Source organism: Rhineura floridana, chromosome 1 (genome assembly GCF_030035675.1).
Source record: "Rhineura floridana isolate rRhiFlo1 chromosome 1, rRhiFlo1.hap2, whole genome shotgun sequence".
NCBI lineage: Eukaryota > Metazoa > Chordata > Lepidosauria > Squamata > Rhineuridae > Rhineura > Rhineura floridana.
This window is the reverse complement of record NC_084480.1, coordinates 129,657,259-129,674,718: the sequence shown is the minus strand read 5'-3', so window position 1 is coordinate 129,674,718 and position 17,460 is coordinate 129,657,259. Positions and strand designations below refer to the sequence as shown.

At 40.6% G+C, this 17,460-nt stretch overlaps 1 protein-coding gene across 3 annotated transcripts in view; it reads left to right on the top strand.

The window, feature by feature from the left end:
* Positions 1–1,667: 1,667 nt before the first annotated feature.
* The window catches only part of LPAR1 (lysophosphatidic acid receptor 1), a 99,845-nt gene continuing 84,052 nt past the window's right edge, over positions 1,668–17,460 (top strand). The window contains exon 1 of one of the 3 annotated variants that reach the window (XM_061631932.1): positions 1,668–2,305. The gene's annotated coding sequence lies outside the window, so the exon portion shown is untranslated. Of the gene's footprint in view, positions 2,306–9,995; positions 10,067–17,460 lie in introns of those variants that run through there. The other 2 variants (XM_061631912.1, XM_061631922.1) reach the window with 2 other exon arrangements.

Below are 17,460 nucleotides of genomic sequence, written 5' to 3'. Positions count from 1 at the left end.
CTGGGGTACACTTACTAAACTCTTCTATACAGAAAGGAGGGGCAAGCTTTTGCTTTCAACAGGCGAAATTTTGAGGGGGTACAAAACTGGAATAGCTGAGGAGGATCTGCCCTCCTTAATTTCTTCCACCTCTCTTAATTACACTTGTTGGGGAAGAGAAGAGGGTCTCCGTGCCTATGCAGCATTGTACTATTTTCAGTGGAAATGCCAACAGGTTTCAGTAGAGACGGGTAAAATTCACATCAAGCTTCCCAGGACAGGATAAATAATCTAGGGAGCCTGAACACAAGGAGTGGGGATGGGATCACCCGCACTTGGCCTGCCTCCACTCACAATGTGTTTATCCCAACAGAGCCTACATGTGTACAGCTTACATATGTTTTACATGTTTCTAGATATTCTTATTTTAAATATTTTAATTCTTTTAGATGGTCTTAATTGTTTTTAAATGTTTTAAATAAATAAAAATAATTTTAATAGTATTGTGCTTGCTTTGGGTTTTGCTGGCCTGGACTCTTTTGGGAGAAGGGTGGTATATAAATACAATAATAATTATTATAAACCGCTTGGAAGTTTTGTTACAAACAAGTGGTATATTATTTTTGGCAAATAAATAAATAGTTGGTTGCATTCAATGCTAGTCCTACTCAGAGCAGACCCATTAAAATTAATGGACCTAAGTTATTAACGTCCCTTTATGCCAATGAGTTTACTCTGAGCAGGGCTAACATAATAATAATAATAATAATAATGCCTTCTCTTTTCAGTGCCTGCTAAAGACGGTCATCTTTCAACCAGCATTCCAAAATCTTTATCCTAGTTGGTATCTGTCTTAGATTTGAATGGATGTTATGTATGTGTTGTTGTTTTTATATTTATAATTGGTTTTATATAACTGTTTTACATATGTTATTAGGCTGTAAATTGCTTTCGGTAGCCTCATGGGAAGCAATTCTTAAATGAAATAAATAAATATTATGCAACCGCTCCATAGAGAAGACCCACTCACACAAAATAGTTATAAGTGTGTGTGTGTGTCACTGCACCCCTAGATGCGATGCATAGATGTATGGTATAGATGTATGGTATACAGTTTGTATATACCCTGTTCAAATATTTGGATCAAGGAATAGAGGTTGGGGGAGGGACCAGCAGGTGTGTGCCTCACCCATTTCCCGCCATATATTCTCTTTACATTGTTGGATACCAGAAAAAAAAAACCCAAATCAGTGTATTTTAAAAGCATGTCTTGTGGTGGTGTTTATACACCATAATAATAACCAGAGATATAGATACACTCGAGGATAATCAGTTAGTCTGAAAGTGTGTGGATGACTCCCAAGCGAACCAGAGGCTGCCCCCAAATATTTTCCGCTGGATCATTCACTCCATCAGCTTTGCTACAGTATATCTTGAGATCCGATAAAAGTTTGGATGACATCCCTCCCCCCCTAATGGTTTTGCTACACCTTCGCTCCCTCAAACTGTTCCCCTCATCCACTAGCTTCGTAGCGTCAGCTGAGGTGGCAGGACAAAATGGTCAAGAGAGACGGGTAACGCTGCTTGTGTAAGGGGAGCACAACAATTGCCTTGGAAGCTACCTGAAAGCCACTGATTGTGCGAGGGGGAACTGTGAAAAAGGACGCGGGAAAGCAAAGGGGCTCATCACTGAGGGGCAAGGAGCGCCATCTGTGTGTTGGATGTGCGCAAGTGTGGCATGCTGGTTAATTGGAGCGAAAAAGGCGCCAATGTAGAAGGAAAAGAAAACGCCCTCACTTGCGAAGCTGCCTGTGGGAGGGAAGGTTTAGAACTCGAAGCGGTGTTGGCCACAGGCCAGGGGGAGCAAAGGAGGGAGCTCGAGGCAGGCACCCCACCCACCGACCCACATACACAGACATCCAACCTCGCGGCTGCTGCAGACGGTGGCGGCACCCCACAACCTTCCCGTGTGTATGCGTATCTGTGTTTGTTTTTTTACTTATGAGCACAGTTACGACTGAGGAGGCTGCCGCGGCTGCCTCACCTTCTCATTCCTTCAGAAAAGCAGCGCTGCGCTGGCTTTTGCCCCCTCCCTGAAGCGGCCGCCGGGGCAGAGGATGGTGTTGCTGACGCCGCCGCCTCCCCGCTGCCGCTGCCCCGCAGCAAAGTGAACGACTGGAGTCCGCTAACTGGGGACAAGGCACCAGCAGACGGCTGCGGCGGCGAAGACGGGAAGACCCCGCAGGGTCCGTCTGGCTGTCCGCGCGACGAGAAGATCCAGGGGGGTTGGCAGCAGCGGCAGCCTCAGGGACTTCGCCTGGCCCAGGTAATTCGGTTGGGGACATCGAAGGTGATATTTCTGTTGAGGAGCAACGGACTGCCATCCCTTCGTCTGCCTTTCTGCTCCTATGGGCAGCGTTGAAATCGGTTTCTTTCTTTTATCCGCCAGTTTGTGCCGTAGGCAAGCAAGATTGCTTTTCCAGGCATCAGTTCCCTATCAAAAATCTCTTCCATCCGAACTTTCAAAAGATCTTCCTTTTTCTCAAAGTGACTTTGGTTGTATAGTGCATGTATCCCCCCGCCCCTGTTTCTTATTGTTAATGGGTTTCCCCCCCTTCGGTTGGTTTCAGATATTTCTCCCTTTAACTTGCTGCTTGTGCATTTCGTTTGAGAGATGAGAAAACTTTCAGCCTGTAAAACTCTCCCTCCGCCGTGCAGCAGACACGTCTCTGACTTTTAAAGTAGTGGGATTTGCGGTATTCGCTTGTCTCCTCCTAGGGATATTCGCGGAAGTTAAGCGCAGAAAGCTTTCGGTGACGGTGTCTTTGTCTTTAGCTGCAGTTTAGCATTTTCATTCAACTAAAGCTGTTTTTTTGGATGACCGTGTTTAAATGCTAAGATAAAATTTGCTGCATAGTAACACAAGATTCCTCCGCCGTCTATTAAGTCATTGTGGGAGCTGAACTACATACAGCGCTTTCTGTTATCGTTCCAGGTTTCGAAACTCTTTTAATTCTTAACCTTCAAAAAATAAGTGCAAGTTTTGGAATTTAGGTTTAAGATCCCATCTTGATTTCTTAGGCATTTGTTTTTCAGCAAAATGTTTCCAGTGACTTAGAATTCCTTAGCGTTCCCCCGCCCCCTTTGCTCAAAGCCATATGGTATTTTGATGTTTAAAGAGTGAAGACACCCTAGAAGTATTGCTTTCAACCTAAGCTGAGGTGCTGGGTATGTGAAAGGGTTCACTTCCCAAGAATTAACCCTTCATCTGCCAACTTTCTTATTTTGGCAACATGAAAAATTGTTGAGTAGAGATCAGAAATCCTATAACACACTATAACCACCTTATTTATACTTACAGTCAGCATGGTTGAAAAGATGCAAAATGGTTGATTCTCCTCCTCCTTTGTACTGTGTGCCTGTGGAGGATATTGTTCTGTTTTAGCAACTGTATGGTGATAGTTCTCCGTTAACATGGAATACAAGCATCTTTCCTGTCCTAATCAATCTTTCAGCCCAATTCCAAGCATGCTTACTTGGAAGTAAATCCTACTGAGTTTGATGGAATTTACTGTACTTCCAAGTAAATATACATAGGGTTGCGCTTCTAGGGTTCAATGGAACTTACTCCCAGTCATGTATAGGATTGCAGCCTTGAATTGAATCTTAAAAGATCCTCTACATTCCATATGCCAACATTTGGTCTTCAAAATTTAGTGGAATGTGTGGGTAGATAAAGGGTGATTGAAACACTGCATTTCCATAAGCTGCAGTGTCTTGGACCAAGCATTTCAATGAAATAATTGTCAAAGCAGAACGTTTGTATGGATTAAATGCTGCATATTTATTTAATTCATAATGTCACAGATTCTTGGCCATTTTAAGGCCATTCATGCTTATTTTCCTCTCTCATTTTATACATGCAATGCTCAAGGCAGAGAAGCCCAGTGAAAGAAAGTATACACAGAAGTTGTGTGCCCAGTTTCATGTGCTTATGCTCATTGACTTGAGGACCCTAACCAAGCATAACCAGGTATAGTCTAGACTCTAGGCAGAGGAAAAAATAAAGGAAAGAAAAAGTATGGAGAAAGAAAAATGTTAGAATTAAAGTTGACCATCTTTATCTGTATTTCTCTCTCCCCCCCCCCCCCCGGAGGCAAATTGGAAATATAACTTCAAATGAAGTCACTAAATCAGTCTTTCCAACGTGGTGCCCTTCAGGGTTTTTTGTGTGTTTTTTGGCCTATAATTCCCATCGTCCCTGATCATTGGCCATGATGGCTGAGGCTGATGGGAGTTGTAGTAAACATGTCTGGAGAGCACCAGGTTGAGGAAAGCTGCTCTGCAAGTTCTCTGACTATTCAAGATGTAGCATCTTGCAATATTCATGCATCCCATCATAGATTGATAGGATCTCTTCTCCTTTACATTTCTGATCATTAAATCATGGCATTTTTGTTTTTAGACATTTCCTAATCATCACGAGGACATCCATCACTCCAACAATTTATGATTACTTACTTCACTCACTGCAGCGGGGGCAGCACACATGCTATTCTAGATGTTGGACTGCAAGCATGGCCAGTGATGATGGGAGTTGTAGTTGAACAATATCTGGAAGGTACCACATTGGCTACCTCTGCATGGGCAGGAAGGAGAGTCACTGAATTTGCATTTGTTAATTTATGCCAATGTGTGTAATTTAAAATTGCTCATTGTCTGTATTAATCATTAGACCTTTCTGTAGCCTTCAGTACTTGTGATTGCCAACTTGGCATGAGTCGATAGTACCTCTGCTCATTTCAGTCAAGAAGAGATGGAAGGCAATAATGACCAGGTGCATATATCCCTATCCCTAATACTTCCAATGAAGTCTCAGTCACTGAGGCCTAGTGGGGTCCATCCTGCCCACACTCCTTTTGAATGTGCATTGGAGGCTTCTTGGTGAGATTGAATGGAGGTTTGGAATCCATATGCTGATGATACTCAGTTCTACCTCTTTTTCATCTGTCCTGGGTCCTGCAGTTTCAGTGTTTACACAATTTCTGGCTGTGGTGACATTTGGGAAGCAGTTGAGCTAAATGATGTTGAACCCAGACTAGAGTAATTACGTTTGGTACCTTTCACATGCCTATCTATCTGATCAGGATATTATGTGTCTGTAACCTCAGTGCTAGACTACTATTGCTTACGTGCGTAATGTGGACTGGCCTTGATGACTGTTTAGGACAGCCTTTCCCAACCAGTGTGCCTCCAGATGTTGGACCACAACTCCCATCAGTCTCAGCCATTGGCAATGCTGGCTGAGGCTGATGGGAGTTGTGGTCCAACAACATCTGGAGGCACACTGGTTGGGAAGGGCTAGTTTAGGAGCTTCAGTTTCTATAGAACATGCCAACTCATTTTCTCACAGAAAAAAATTCTGGGTTGGTTCCCAAGGTACTGGGTACTGAAGTTACTGGTCTTGAATGATGAAGTCCTGCTTAACTATATATGGCCTACATACCTCTGAGACCAACTTTTTTCTTAATTACGTTATGACCTTCAGAATCAACCGAGAGCACCTCTTGATGGTATCACCAATGCACCAGGTACAAACAAGCATGGGCATGTAGAGAGACTGCCCACAATTAAGAACACAGGAAAAGGCTTGCTAGGTCAGGTCAAAGGCCCATCTAGTCCAGCATCCTGTTCTCACACTGGCCAATCAGATGCTTTTGGGAAACACACAAGCAGAACTTGAGGGCAACACTATTCACAATTATGGATGCCTGTGGGAAGTCGGCAAGTAGAATCTGAGCTCAATACTCAGAACTGGCAACCTTTTTACCAAGAGTGCCACGGGTCAAATTAAACTGTGGCAAAATGCCTCTCTAGTGTGCACTACGTACACATATGCACACTCTATACCTGATGATTTTGACTTGTCCAAGCCTGCATGCTTGTAATCCACAAAATCAGGTGTTCACCGGCCAGGTATGGAAGCCCATCGCAAGCTCAGTAAACACCTGCTTTTGCTACTTGCCTAGAGCTGCGGAAGCAGAGGAATTGTCAAGCGCAAGGCAGTTCACAATGTATGGATTGGCTAATGCTGGCTATGTTCCCTCTTGGGCCCATGTATATCCACAGGTTCACTAAAATCTAATCATGAATACCTTTATATGTACTGACTGTATTGGCTTTCCATATTAGGGTGATATCCAAAAGTCGGGATTAAATAGGTATATAATAATTCTGATTTCATTGTAATATATTTTATTTTTAAGTTTGATTGTTATATATATATATTTATTTTGCCTTTCTACATTGGGTGCCTAATGCGGATAACAAGAAAACAAGTGGGGCTTGCAACAAAATATTACAGTATGGAGTGTTCCTGTTCAGTGTTCTGGTCAAGCAGCAGTGCTTTATTCCATTTTCCCCCTCTGCATTCTATGGCCACTGAACACATTCAGTCCTCACTGGGTTATTTTGGGATTGTTATTTTTCTTTTCTCTTTTGCATGCTATAAAAGAGTGCCAGTGTGATGTAGTGGTTGAGGTGTTGGACTACGACCTGGGAGAACAGGGTTCAAATCCCCACATAGCCATGAAGCTCACTGGGTGACCTTGGGCCAGTCACTGCCTCTCAGTCTCAGAGGAAGGCAATGGTAAACCACTTCTAAATACTGCTTACCATGAAAACCCTATTCATAGGGTCATGATAAGTTGGAATCGACTTAAATGCAGTCCCATTTCCATTTTCCAAAAGGAGCTACATAAAAAAAAAAAATAGAACAGACCAACAACAAGAGCAGATAAGGCAGCAGTAGGCTGAAAACCATCATACAGTAGAAAAACAAATGAGCCCAATCTGTCAAAGACCTGCTTGAACAGGAAGGTTTTTACGTGCTAATGAAATGCCACTAGAGATGGGGCTAGAAGGGCCTCCCTTGGAAGAGTTCTTGAGCCTGGTTGTAGCCACTGAAAAGCCTCCTCTCATGTTCCTGCCTGAAGAGTCTTTAAACCCAGATAGGTTCATATTGATCCCAAGCCATTTATTGTTTCAAAGGCCATAACTAGCATTTTGAATTGTGCTCAGAAAACCACCAGACAATGAAGATGTTATATTGTAACTAGGGAGTTTCACATTCCCATTAATTGGCCTCAATCAACAATATGGCCGTGGAATCTGGGTCAACTCCTGAGCAAGTTGGTGTAATGCTGTTTTCTTTTTTAAATTTTTGTTACCCTTGCTGTGTGCTTGGGAAAGGTTAGAATATAAATGGAACAAATTAAATGAATGGGTATATTGATTATAACCTTTACAAAAATGGTCTAGCCAGTTCTAGGCACTTTAGTGTCAATAAACTGAACTGTTGGGCAAAATGCAATTTAGAATTGGTTTTCATTTGGTTAAGTTCTTTATAGGTGCTTCTGACTTGGGCCCTCATAGTCTTGGAATATATTTTACAAATCATATCATTAGGGGGGGAAATCATTCATTGGTGCCAAGATATTTTTGCTGCATTGTGTGTTCCGCTCTAAAATGACTCATTTTTCCAGGTTGGGGAATCTAATTTCAGTTTGGTAGTGAAAATTACCAGCTCTGTAGTCTGCTGGTGTTGTAGGCCAAACTCTTGCATTGCTATCATACAGGAAACATATAAATATAACCATTTTTAGCATTTGGAGCTTTGGTTCATGAAATTCAAGTCATGGCTGCTATTTATACAATTATGGAGGTATAATTTTACCTCATCTTAACCTTCTTTAAAAAAATTCCTGGAGACTTGTTTGTAGGTTCTTATTTGCTATTTGAAAAAAACCTTGTGCTTACATAGGCAAGGCCTCAGTATATTCACAGTTAAATCCCACACACTGTATTCAGCGGTGCTTACTCTCAGGCAAAAAAATAGACAAATAATTGGGTGTTAGAACAAATTAAACCAGAACTATCACTAGAAGCCAAAATTATGAAACTGAGGTTATCATACTTTGGACATATAATGAGAAGATATGATTCACTAGAAAAGACAATAATGCTGGGAAAAACAGAAGGGAGTAGAAAAAGAGGAAGGCCAAACAAGAGATGGATTGATTCCATAAGCCACAGACCTGAACTTACAAGATCTGAACAGGGTGGTTTATACAACAGATGCTATTGGAGGTAGCTGATTCATAGGGTCGCCATAAGTCACGATCGACTTGAAGGCACATAACACACACACACAGACACACACACACACACACACACACACACACACAGGCAAATGTACATTGGGCTAAAGACTTAATTTTTGTAGTTCTACAGAATTTCTTGCAATCTCAAATCTCACAGAGTATCTCAGTAGCAGTTGATTAATTTTCTAGTTAAAAAAAGATAAGTCATTACCTGGAACTTCAAGTATACCCTGCTATTGATGTTGTTGTTATGTGCCTTCAAGTCTAATAATAATTTAGCCTTACTGTCTAGAGTTTTACAGGTAGGGACTGAAAACAGCTACCATTGAAATTATTATTTTTGCAGAGTTGCACAAGGGAGTTAATGTGGCACAGAAATACATGGAGATTGCGGTCTTGATCTGTCATCAGTGCAACCACATAATTTTTAGTTTGGAATGTAACTCCATTTTCTGATAAAACACCTAGCTTTTAGATGAATATCATAAGCCAGGGGAACTGAGCAAGGATGAACTTAGACCTTGTTTAGTTGGAGTACTTTAATGTTGTGTGGTTTTTCCACATAATGCAGGAGCTTCTTTTTCTGTATATATTTCATATGGCTGTATCTGTATTTCACAGTGGCCTGGTTCAGATGTCGCAATCAAACTATGGCTTAGCACAGTGATTCTCAAATGGTGCGCCGGGGCACACTGGTGCGCCGCAAGAGGTGGCTAGGTGTACCGTGAATATTATGAAAGTATATTATTATTAAGTTATTTTTATTCATAGTTTAAAATATATTAATATATTTTTAATTTTGTACACAAAGTGCGCCAGAAAATTTTTATATGTTTTACAGTGCGCCGTAAACCAAAAAAGTTTGAGAACTACTGGCTTAGCAGAAGGCTCTTTGAGAGAAACTCACTGCTGCCTTACTCCTTCCCAGTTCTTTTTGCTGCTGCACTGATCTAAGTCAGAGTTCAGTGTGTCGTCATGGTTAAGCCCTCTCCTCATTAACCATCAGTGGTAACCAAGGTTTGTTCTTGATGCGTTTTTATCCCATAATTCAGGTGGTCTGCAGTATGTCTGTGGATTTGTAGTTGAAGATAGGAGAAGGCATATCCATCATATTAAATATTCATATTGATTTTAACTGTTTTTTAATTGCTGCTTTTATTTCTTATGTTGTATTTTATTGTATTACAGTTTGAATTCTATGATATACAATACAATATATAGGAAATAAAAGAAGCAATAAATATGTTTAAAAATAATAAAACATCTAGCACAACACATTACAGTTGTTAAAACAGGCAACAATTTTCAGTGGGAATGGTTGGGAGCCAGTGCCCTAATTTATAGATGTGTTTGGTTACCGAGAAATATTTTTCTATAAGGTTATACTGATTAAAGAATGTAAGAGATGGTATATTGTGTTTACCTTGCACTGTTGTGTGGCTTGGCTTGCTCACTGGAAGTTCTTTGATTATGGTCATCTGTGATTTTATGTAATTTGAGCTCCTACTTTTTTTGTTTTGTATCATGCTGTAAGCTAGAAGATGTGGAGTTAGGGTTGCCAGGCTTGGGCTGATCCTGATCCTGATCCTGTTTCTTTAGGAGAACAGAAAGTCAGCCAAGTGCAGGTGTTATTGCAACAGTATAATGAGAAAAACCACAAGGTGGAATTCTCCCTTCCCCCTGCACAACTTTTAAAGATACAGAAGACTTCTTGGTTGCCAGGCCTAGCCTCCAAGTGTTCTTCTGTATCTTTAAATTTGTGCTGGGGGAAGGGAGAATTGCACCTTGTGGTTTTTCTCATTACAGTGTTTCAAGAACATCTGCACTTGGCTGACGATCTCTTCTCCTAAAGATACAGGATCAATCTCAGGCCCTGAACCTGGCATCTCTATGTGGAGTGGATATGCTAAGAATCTTGTTTCAGGGTAAGTCTTGAAGGTTGCTTCAAGTTATTTGATTCAAACTTCTGTATCAGACAGGCTGCTTGGATCAAGCCCAGTATTGGCTGTGGTTGTGAAAAAAGCAGTACCTCTTGAAAAAGAACTGCTGTTATTTCTGTTTACATTTCTAAGGATTTAGATTTTGTTTTTCTTGGTTTATCTTTATGGTATAGCTGTGTTAAAAGAAGTGGAAGGATTGCCAGTTCATTCACACAGTTTCAGCACTATATGAAAACAAACAAATGTGAGCACTGGAAATAGGTCATAGCCTCCTCCTCCTCCTTTTTTAACAAAGTGAAGATACAGTAAAGTATGAAAACCATCTGCTCCGATTTCTCCTTCCTTATCTCCATCTTAAATGGGATAAGTTGCTTAAATAAGGATAGCTTTTGAGGACAAATTCTTGACCCTTGTTTGGATGAAAAATTATGCTAAATATCCATAGATTGTATACGGTATGTTTAATCCTGCAGTTGCTCTGTCTTTGAACCAGAACATGAAAATCAAAATAGTTAGCATAGTGATTCAAGAGCCCAGTCCTATGCATGTTTAATTGGAAGTAATTTCTGATGAATTCAGTGAATACTTCCTAGGTTCTCCCTTAGGGAATAAGCCAAGAAGTTCCTAATTAAAATTGGTGCTGTGCCAAATAACTTCCCTCCCACGCTTTTGCAGACCATTTGTTCCCCATATAAGGCCCCCCCCAGGAATAACTAGCTACTTTTGGGGGGATTCATTTTATCTTACAAGGTAGCAAAAGGCCTTTTTGTGTGTCCCCCTTTTATTTTCTTTAATAAAAACCTTGCAGGCAGAAACATGAAAAAATAATAGAAATCCCAGAGCCACAAAATAAGGTAAGACAAAAACATTAAAATTACACTACTCCCCCCACTCCTAACATTAATCCAATTTTCAGTTGTTCTTTTTGTCCCCTCTCTGAAATAGCTGGGCCAAATAATTTGATGCAGCACTAATTACAAATCTTACCTCAGCCACAAATTTACTCATTCCTCCCTCTGTAATATGTAGATAATAACATGACTGTTATAAGATGTACTGGTATGAGAAGGTCTTTCAGCTTTTAGGGAAAGAGCCCTGTATGATTATTACTGTTTAAGTTGTTTGTGTGTGTCTGTTTTCTCCCCTCATGACTTCAGCATATATCTCAATGTGATTTTATTATGAGATATTACAAAAGTTGTCTTACTGTCCTGCATGATGTAATAGCACCGCTCTCATATGGGTCAGAATGACGCTTACCACTGGTTAGGACATAGTATCCTGAATGCTTATGTTCCATCCTCTGTAATGCAAGAATTTCCACCCACTGCCATTTCTGGAGTCAACCATGGTTATTATTGAACTGGTTCACACAAAGATTGGCTTAGCAAGACTGCACTTAAGTGTGGGCTCACAGAGAGGAGCTTGCAACTGCTTTGATCCTCCATGGTCCTTTTTGCTGCCATGCTGTGCTAAGCTAAGCCAATTTGGTGATTTGGATGAGATGAAGATGTCTCTGCCCAGCTCTACTAGTGGAGCGGGGCTTTGCCACCATGGAGCTCCTTAATGCACCTGGCCAAGCTGTGGGCAGGCAGAAGCTACTGCCCTTGGTATCCCAACTGGCAGTAGCCAGCATAAATCCCTGAATCGGTATTTTGCAGTAGGAACAGAACTGGGCTGACAAAGGATGCACTGGATCCTAAATAGTCCCTGCTGCCAACAAGTTCCAGTGGGGTGGAGATCAATCCAGCATCTTTGCTGCATACCTTGGGACCTAACACAGGAAGTTTGCAAGATTCTTCTGCCTTTTCCTCTTCCTCTGGCTAGAACAAATTGCAGGGTATGGCAGGGGATTTGTCAAGCTCCACTGCTGCCCTGGTAGAGTTAGTAATGTAGCTGCAACTTTTAAAGATCTCAAGAAAAAAAGACCAAAAGTTGTTTAAAAGAAGTTTTAAGAATGTGACCTGCTTTTCACATGGAAGGGTGCTTTCAAAGAATCCCCACATGTAACCTAATTGGAGTATTTCTTTCATTTATTCTGTGGCCTATGTGAGCATTTTTGGACAGGCCTTTGGGGTCCCTGGGGTGGGCTAATTTCTTTATATTGTTTTAAAATTGTCTATTGATGGCCCTGTACTCCCGCTTTTTAAAATGGTTATTGTTGACTGCATTGTATTTTATTATGTATTGTATTATTATGTATTGTTGAATTTAATGTTGTACGTCGCCTAGAGTGGTTTCGGCCAGATAGGCGACACAAAAATTAAATTTATTATTATTATTATTATTATTATTATTATTATTATTATTATTATTATTATTATTATTCATGTTGGAGAAAATACAAAGAGAAATTGAAGCATACATTGAAGTCAGTGGCATTTTCCTACAAGGAGCATCTGAATTAAGCTTTACGCCTAATTTCCAACAAAGCAGAAACACCCCCACCCCCCCAATACGTCTTGAAGCAAAGGAGATCTCTGTCCTACGTCTCATGGGATAGATTTAGTTCAGGGTCCACACTCCAGCTAAATTTGCATGGTAAACTAGAGCTTCATGTCCTAGCAAGTTCCCAAACTTGCTGCATGTACACGAGTAGGAGGGGAGAAATTCAATTCTAAATGCATTTTAATGCGAAAGTACCCAATTTGTATTTCCAAAAACAATATGTGTACTGAAACACAGCTGTTTCTTGAAATCCAAATTGTGCAATTCAGTTCTCCAACCAATGTTTACAAAAATGCATGTATTAGAAGACATAATTCACTAGAAAAGACAATAATACTAGGAAAAACAGAAGGGAGTAGAAAAAGAGGAAGACCAAACAAGAGATGAATTGATTCCATAAAGGAAGCCACAGACCTGAGCTTACAAGATCTGAGCAGGGTGGTTCATGACAGATGCTATTGGAGGTCACTGATTCATAGGGTCACCATAAGTCGTAATTGACTTGAAGGCATATAACAACAACAGGGGAAAGTGTGCATAAAAATGAATATATTAGTGAAAATGACATATAAAAACGTATTAGCGGAAATTGCTTGCAAAAATATTCACATTAGTCATAGGAACTTAGGAATCTGCCTTATACTGAGTCAGACCATTGGGCTATCTGGCTCAATATTGTCTACTGACTGGCTCTCCAGGATATCAGATAGGAAATCTCTCCCAGTCCTACCTGGAGATGCTTGGGATTAAATCTGGGACCTGCATGCAAGGTAGATGGTCTACTCACTGAGCTACGACCCTTATATATGCAGTCAAAACTGCATATAAAAACATGTGCATTAGCAGAAATTCAAACTAAATTGCTGACAAATTTTCATGAGGATCCCTCCTGCCCAAATCGGCAAGTTGCTGCACAAATGTGGAGAATGGAATTTAAGTCTGGAAAAATGAGAAGCTGACAGCTCTGAACTTGACAGATCCTTCTATCTCTATACGTGGGCATTCTTTATTTGACTACAGCCCTTCCTTGCCTGTGGCCCTGTTACTGCTAGCTGATTACAAAAGAGTAATGTTTGTGAGAGCCACAAATTCTGTAAAATGGCATGAAATCAGTGCCAGGACTGAAGGCACTCTCTGAGAAAAGCAAGAAGGAAGCAGCAGCTCGTGCCTAGCCCTGTAAGCCATAGTAAGAAAAAGGGAAGGTGTGAGTGAAATGATGATAAGGCAGTATGACAGACAAAAGGCTGTTGCTTTGTTTTAGAAATTACATTATTATCCCAGATTGCAGTGTGTGGCCTGCAAGTGCCACAAGGCAGGTGTATTTTCAGCGATTGACTGAATGATTGAGAAGGTTGTTTTACACTGTGTATATAGTTGTGAAGGAAGCTGCTTTGAATGGAAGGAATGTTGCTTTGATGTGGCCATAAAACACTAACGCAGGATGTAAATGCCAATTTGGCTCCTTAGCCTGAGGTAATGTTTTACAGCCTTAACCTTTGTACTAGACTCTAGTAACTAGACTACCGCCTACTTTACTTGAGGGTACTAATTATTATGTTATTAAAGAATTTGGATGGCAGGTTAAGAAGGACTTAAAGTGGGAAATAGTATTTAGGCTCAGTAATAAAACATTAAATCTCAGTGTTGTATTACTAATGATGTAACCTTCAAATTATTACTAGTATTCTAGAGACTTCATTTAAAATACGACATTCTGGTACCTTTTGTATCTTCTTCCTGTCCCAATAAAAACGATGCAGGGGTCAACCTGGTGTTTCGATTTCAAAGTTAAAATCATGCTGTAAATGTACACACAAAGTGTCATTGTGTACTCTCTAGGGGTCTGCATATGACACAACACATGAGGAGGAAGCAGAACTGTGTGCTGGTGGCTGCACATGCAGCACAAATTAGAGAGGGCCCTGCACACATAGAACTGTATGTGCATGGGGTACTTCTGTGCAATGCTGGCATCTGGGGCATAGGGCAAATCCACACCATACACTTAAAGGGCATCCAATACACATTTAAAGCACCTGTCTTCTACCAAATAATCCTGGGAACTTTTCCCTCATAGAGCTGCAAATTCCCAGCACCTTTAACAAACTATAGTTTCCATGATTCTTTGGGTGGACATAATATGCTTTAAATGTTAGTTGAATGTGCTTTAAATGTATGATGTGAACCTGCCCCTAACCAGCAGGCATGGTTTCACTTCCAACACATTCAGTGTATCTGTTGGAGAGAATGTTTCCATATCACTTCAGTCTTAAAATAGGCATATTGCATAGTGGTATGTGTTATACTTTGCATAGCTTCCTTCAGAACAAGTTGAGGGATGAACTATAGTTCAAACTAGAAATGTGGAATTGTGTCCCAAATATGCATACACCTTTCAATGTTCAACAGAATTGACATATTACAAACAAACATAAAACCAAAATGCCAAGCCGGTGAGTTAAACCAAGGATACAATACTAATTCATGCAAGAATTCAAACACCAACAAGACACAACATTTATAAAACTAGGTACTTAAATCTTATTGTGACACCATATAAGCAATTAATAACTATAACAATTAATACAGAGTACTGTAAGAGTCCACTGTGTTTCACCTGTGTGCAGTCTTTATCAAGTTTATATAAAGTTCATATCATAAAGTCCTAATTCCTGGAGAAAAATGCCTTTGTGCTGAAATCCAATAGGAATATTGCCAGACTGAAATCTTTCTACTTGTTGGCGATAACAGAAATTCCTCTTGTTGTGAAGCAGACCACAGCTGGACTTTTGCTGAGACCTGACCATCTGAAATTGATAGGATCCTATCTTGGGCTGATGATAGAGGAATTGGAGGACTGTTCAGATACCCAGGTCTTGATAAAAATCCATTTAGCACTCACATGAGGTCTGTTTCATGTAATGTAAATGTAAGTAAATTATATTGAAGACAATAGGTTTCTCCATGTAAATAGACTTAGAATCTGTGTCTTCTCAAGTTGATTAGCCATTGGGTTGTGGGTGGCAAATGAATGTATTATAAAAGGTTGTAATTCTATTTGAACTTTCTTGGTAGAAAGTCCCAGGTTACACAGCACAATCCTGTGTTTGCTTATTCAGAGGTAAGTCCTGCTCAGTTAAATGAAGCTCTCTCCCAAGTAAGTCTGCATGCAGTTGTAGTTGCACACTGCAATCTTAAGCATGTTTCCTCAGAAGTAAGTCTCATCAACTTCAGCGGGACATACTACCAAGAAAGTTCCACAGGATGCTCTGTTATGCTGCAATCCAAGACCCTTTTGTGGCAGCCCTGCTAGCCTCTTTCCGTAGAGTGACAGCAGTATCACTCTCCTGGTGTAGAGTTCCCCGATCCACCCACTGAATGGAGCCTCCTGTTCTGTCTGTGGAAAGTCCACAAACAGGGTGTTCTGGAGGAGGGGCTGAGCTAGACCAAGATTTTCTGAATCCCTAGGTGGCTCCATGGTTGTTGGTTGATGCCATTAAGTCCAGTCTGGGCCTGTTTGCTGCATCAGCTCCACAGCGATTTCCCAAATACCACCACCCGTCCTAGCCATCATGACTGAAAGGGCTATGAATTCTGTGTTGGCTCTGCCACTCCTTTGCACCCTGCCACTGCCCTGCTTGGGTTTGTATTGTCCTGTCTGGCTACTGTCTCCATTTTAATGCCCACAATGAAGTTATTATACTGATACAGATTATTCAGTACCTGTACTGAGATAAGAATATCTTGGTCTTCACCCTAATTGAGGAAAGTAATTTTGCATTACAGTTGTATCAACTTACCAATAAAATACACTAGCCTACCTATCATTTGTATATTTTTAATGAGTACATGAAGCTTCAGGACATATGCTTAATTTTAATTCCTAGACACAGAAATAATTCAGTGCATGAAGGAGAAGGAAGTAAATGTTTTATACATATCTTTAATAAAGTACATCACTGTTTTGTCTTCCTAGAATCATGGTGGGATGTAATGCATAGACTGTCTATAAAAGGTAATATGTGGATGTAACCCTGAGCTTTATCTGTGGTTGTAGTGATTTCTGCATCTTGGGTAGTCACATCTTTAAATGTCTCTTCAAGGGGTTTAAGAGTGGCTTTCCAACTCTCTGTGAGATTAATATACATTTGTGCAGCTAATCCGCCAGAGAGAGTTCAGCAGTGGCCTTTGACCATTTTCCCACCTTCACTTTATTAGTCACCATTTTGAGCATGTCAGATCCACTCCCCTCCGCTGACCTGTCAAAAATTTCAATGTGATAGGACAGAGATGTTAAGCACTGGGAGAATTAAAATTAAAGCATTTGTGATCTGCTCTAAGTCACCTGACCGATGCTACTCAAGGTCATGGAAAATGGGGACAATCATCCATTCTCAGTAGAAAAGCGAGGAATATTGCCGAGACTAAGGGTTAAGAGCCATCTTGGTAGCGGGCTAGCCACACACCCCAGTGGTGTTTTTTAATTTTAAAAATATTGAACAACCCTTGATTTCTGGCTTATTAAATAACAATGTAAGAAACAATTGAAGTTCAACATGCTTGGATTATTGGCTCTGGCTGCATCATCATCATATGACCTGGCCCTGTGGTTCGCAAGCTTTTTGCAGTTGGTGGGACCCTTCATTTTAAACAAAACTTCGGTGGAACCCTTGCACTAAAACCTTTAAAAAAATTTTTTTAAGGGGAGGAAGGAGTTGATTATTGGGAGACCATAAAAGAGAGAGCAAGGCAGAGTGCCAATTTTTAAAAGCAGCAAGTCTGAGATTTTGAAAAACTTTGCTGTCAACCTTCCAAGCCCCTCTGATAGGAGAAATCTTTGTTTTGTCTGTCATCTTTAAGGCTTTCACTCTTATCAGGGATAAGGGATTCCCATAACAAGTGTTTCACCTGCACATTTAACCCAGTAGCAG